Genomic DNA, 4,708 nt, shown 5'->3' with positions numbered 1-4,708 from the left:
TAAAATTCAGCAGCATCGCAGGCTATTCCAGACTACAGTTACTATAACCTACACTGGGTGTCCTCTGCATAAGCACCAGTGTGACTTTGCGGACTGCTGAGACTCAGTCTGTTGCAACTGGCATAAGTTGCCACAGGCGAGCAATCACAAGAAACTGACCTTGGCAAAAGCACATTTTACACTTCACTGCTGTTCAACTGTGTTATACTAAAGAGAGAGCAAGTGAGCACAAGCAGAAGGGGGAGGGAGAGAGAACAAAGGGGGATAGACAGCATAAAAGTGAACGTAGCCGTTTTCAGCTTTACCTGCTTTTAAGATTTTAAGAGAGGTACATCACGCCTCCAATGCACATCACAACCTACACACAGTTATATCAATCCTGCATGGTATCATTTTTAAACCATCAGGGTCTGAGGAGATTTTTTGGGGGGGAGGAGAAAGAAAGGAGACTAAGTACTAAATTAGAAATTAGTACCTAAAAAAAAATTCTCCCAACAAAAAGGGAGAGGAAGTATAGAAGAAAATTACAACTTTGCATTTTCCTACCACTGGATTAATGCATAAATGAGGATTTTTAAATTGTTCTTTCCTCCTGTTTGGCTACACCTGTTGAGAGTACATTTCTGAATCAGCTGCAGCTAATAAGCCTAAAGTATTCCATGAGGTCTGCAGCAAGGTATCTTAGTCTTAATTTTTAATGTTTCAGCTCAACCTTAACTTCAGCTCTCAACAACCTGGCAGCAATTTGCAGGAGCTAGTATGGTAAAATCCCCACTGCTGCACATACAGTTGTGTCTGCTGCTTTTCTCAACCATCTTTGGTCTCTGACGGTTTGAATCAGTTATTTCCTGTCAAACAATTTTCTTAGTTTCTGCATTACTTTTCTTTGGTATTGATTACTGTATCTCCAAAGAAACAGGACCTGGCAGACCAAGATGGCACAGGATCCCATCATTAGTGCTAACCCACATCCTTCCCAAATTTTACAGCCAGTTTAACACAAGGATCTAACCTTGAGGGTATGCTGGGTTTCCAGGACATTCACTGGTTGAAGCAAAACATGCAGAAGCTTTGTACGAGTTCCAAAATACCAAATCACTCTCCACTTGGGAAGTGTACAAAGTATGCAAGTCTAGACAAAATAAAACAAGACCACATGCATTTTGTATCTGCTTCCTTACCACTCTTAGGTCAGTGACCTAAGGACTAGATGCCGCTTCTCTTCCAGATCTTGAAGTCTGCTTTTCTCCTGTGTAGACAGTTTCTCTATTCCTTATCTGGTTCCACAAGTAACTCAAAACCCTGCTACAAAAGCCAGCCTTTTTTCCTCTCAAACATGCAAACCCTTCACACCTCTGTCTTCACAAAGTCTCCATTCCTCTGTTAAAACTCCTCGTTCTCCATCTCAGTCCTCTAAATGTCATTTACGCAGAAGTGGCTTTTATTTTGGACACAGCCATGGTGTTACCTTGAACCATTCCCATCTGACAAAGTCTTGTCATGGTATAATGACCTCCCCTGTCACTGGCCAGGGAGATACAAGACTCAGCCCTGACAGCAGATGGCTGATTCACACACACTGACGCGCAGCGACTCAACAATGATATGATCACACTTAGCCTATAAATTATGAAAACAGCAATTCTATGAAGCATGACCTAAAATTTCAAGGGACTGAAGTATTTCCAAGTCTGAACTTCAGATCTAGGTAAAAAAGGTGTCAGCTATGGATATGCAAAATTTTAATCATCTCATCGGATTGTAGCTCTCTCTCTCACAAATATGTGGTGTTTGTAAGGCCCACAGGCCTGCTTCCTGTCACTGAGGCAGGACTCTGTCACAGAGGGCTGGATGGGCCACAAAAATACTCACTGCTTCTGTGAAGTGTGTGAGAAACTCTTGTAGGGTCAAGACACAGAGTAAATTGATGTCTGTCATATTTTTCTGACTGTGTGCTTGGGCATAAAATAGACTTATTAAAATTTTTATTTATTTAGTCCTATAGTAATTGGTAATAGTAGATAAAAAAGATAAAATGGAAAGAGCACACTAGTTCTGCAACAACTACTGTGGGCCTTCAGGCTTGGCTGTCTATGGTCAGCATTTGTCACAATGACATGCAGCAAAAGAAAGAAAAGGGTGACAAAAAAATACCTGACAGGTATTCATACCCACAGGAAGAGCAAATCTTTGTTTATACTAGCACAAAAGTAAGCAGATCTTTATATTACACAAGAGCACCCTCAGCTGAATGTAAGGATTTGACATCTCTTACTTCTTCAATGCATATCCTAAACAACAGGTTATTGAATTGGTCTCTCCCTTTGCAGCTCCCTCTGGGTCTCTCAAACCACACCACATTTTAAATGTATGTGTCAATCAATGCTGCTTGAGTCATTTGACTTTATAGTTCACTAGCTAGGATCTCATTTTCAAGTAATTTTACTCATTAGGCAGAACAAAAACATTAACTGGGTCTTCCACATCCATGCAAGTAATTACCAATATGCTGGCTACTGTGGGAATCTCCCTTCTCTTTCCTCTTCCTTCCCCACCTCTTTCACCTGAAAACTAGTACATTTCCATGAAATATACAAGGGCTGACAAATCAAAATCTTTTAACATCTAAAAATTACTAGTAAGGTTTAGCTATAGAAATATATATGGATATGTATCTATACAAACACATCAACACCTAAAATATGTATCCAATAGATGACGATGTGGTGTAGTATGGTTGAAATGTTACCAGAATGTGATTCATTTGACCAACCTATTCCTTGACTGGAAAAAGATTGGTTTGTTTGAATTACATTTACCTTTCTCGAAGTGTTTTAGAAAGAAGTCTTGTCTAGCTTAAGCTCATCCAATACAACATGATGATATCCTTGAAGTCCAGAGAGTCAGAAGAGTCTTCCTTTTCCTCCCAGTTGTGAATGCTGAGTGCGATCTACAAGAAAAAGAAAGTGGGGGGAAAAACGCTTGGCAGGCAATCCTTTCTCAATGGGTCAGTATTTTCAAAGTCCTTACAGAAAACGGCCCTGACTCCAGAAGTTCAATCAATCAATCAAGCAAGCAAATAATTGCTACTTGGCAGATTTCTTTTTCTACATCAAATACTCTGTCTCTCTCTTCACTGTCTTAAACATGAAGATATTAGAGTGAAAGGCATTATTTCCTCTCCTTATTCAAAAAGAAACCCAAAAACTTGCAATGTACAGTTTGCATTTTCTGGTATAAATTTAAACTCACCATCAGGGAATTTGTAACTTTTTGTTAGAACCTACCAAAGAGAAAGGTTACAGTTTCTCTGCTATGAAGTGCTAATACACCTCACAAAGCCAGTAGCAACTCCTGAAACAGAACTAAAACCACAAAAAACATAAAATACCCTTTTCTCCTACTAGACACTTCAATTAATTAACACCTATTGTTGAATAAGTTCTCAGCAGCTTTGTTGAATAAGCATGTTTTTGTCTAGAAATAGCTGTGAGCAGTTCACCAAATTTTATTCTCTGCATTGTTCTGCTATCTCTGGAGTTGCCACTTTTCTAGGGAACATCACTTTTTCTGGATAGCATATTGAGGCCATAATTTTGCAGATACTCGTTGGGTATAGTATCAGCCCAATCTTTCTAGTTCTTCCAGTAACAGCAAGCAAACTCACAAAAGCTTTGCCTCAGATTTCACAGGCATGTGTGTGCCTCTCTCTCAGTACCCAGGCCGACGTGCCAATATGTAGGATTAAACTTTTTCCAAGGTTGAATAAGCCACCATCTGTCTATCTTGTGTGGTGCTGTGCGCCATCCGGGAGACTTGTCCCTTAGAGCATGTTTCTACCATATGTCACTCCTGAGTGATCAGTTATGCCAAGACATTTGGGAGAAAATGACTAAGTCGAGCTGGAAAACCCTTTCCGAATTCCAGAGGAGGTTTGCCAAGCCTGTATTTGCAAATAACTTCGCATCCATTGGTTTTTGCGTATACTGTAAGTAACAATAAATAATAACCTTTACCCAAACAGACATGAGGTACCTGCCCTCCATTGTCCAGAACTCACAGACTTTTTAATAAGCCAAGAGATTCAAGTATGACACATCTCCAGGAAAAATACAAGAAACTTTTACAGCGACTTTTACAATTGCTAACTCAATAAAGGAAAAAAAACCCGGATGTAAAGAACACCTTTCAAGAAAGACTCCGCTTGTTATTTTAAAACCACAACAAACCAGTAATTTCTTTCAGAATACTCAACTAAAAATACCTAAGGCAACTGAATCAAGGCTTTTTCCTAATAGTAACCATCTAACAATGACCATCTAAAGTGCTCACCTGCACACAAAGTGATCACCTAAACTAAATGTTAAACTGCTGATACATTTCATGCAATTAGAATTTGTCTAATAAAGAATATGACTCTATCCTATTTTAGATTTAAAGAACCATTTTATGTTCCAATTCCTCAATTATTAAATTAAAACTCAAGCCAGCATCATTCTTATGGCCAGCTCAAGGCTGCTCATTTACATAACTGACTTTCAAGGGCACTTCGTTACCCAGCAATTAATACCAGCAAAAAATCTACCAGACCTGCTACCTAATGTTAAGGAAGACATTCTTGAGAACATTAAAAGAAGAGAGAAATTAGGAAGTCGTGATTACAGACTCCCTGAGTAAGATTAACATTGAAAGGAAATCTATTCCTAAG

The 4,708-nt window shown here is 39.1% G+C and overlaps 1 protein-coding gene across 1 annotated transcript in view; it reads right to left on the bottom strand.

Annotated features, from left to right (window-relative positions):
- Positions 1-2,950, bottom strand: part of LDLRAD4 (low density lipoprotein receptor class A domain containing 4) — a 232,332-nt gene extending 229,382 nt beyond the window's left edge. Inside the window, exon 1 of the mRNA XM_008630077.2 lies at positions 2,820-2,950. The gene's annotated coding sequence lies outside the window, so the exon portion shown is untranslated. The remainder of the gene's footprint in view (positions 1-2,819) is intronic.
- Between the last annotated feature and the right edge of the window lie 1,758 nt (positions 2,951-4,708).

Source organism: Corvus brachyrhynchos, unplaced genomic scaffold (genome assembly GCF_000691975.1).
Source record: "Corvus brachyrhynchos isolate BGI_N302 unplaced genomic scaffold, ASM69197v1 scaffold331, whole genome shotgun sequence".
NCBI lineage: Eukaryota > Metazoa > Chordata > Aves > Passeriformes > Corvidae > Corvus > Corvus brachyrhynchos.
The sequence above is the reverse complement of the archived record's forward strand: the minus strand, read 5'-3'. Positions and strand labels throughout refer to the sequence as shown.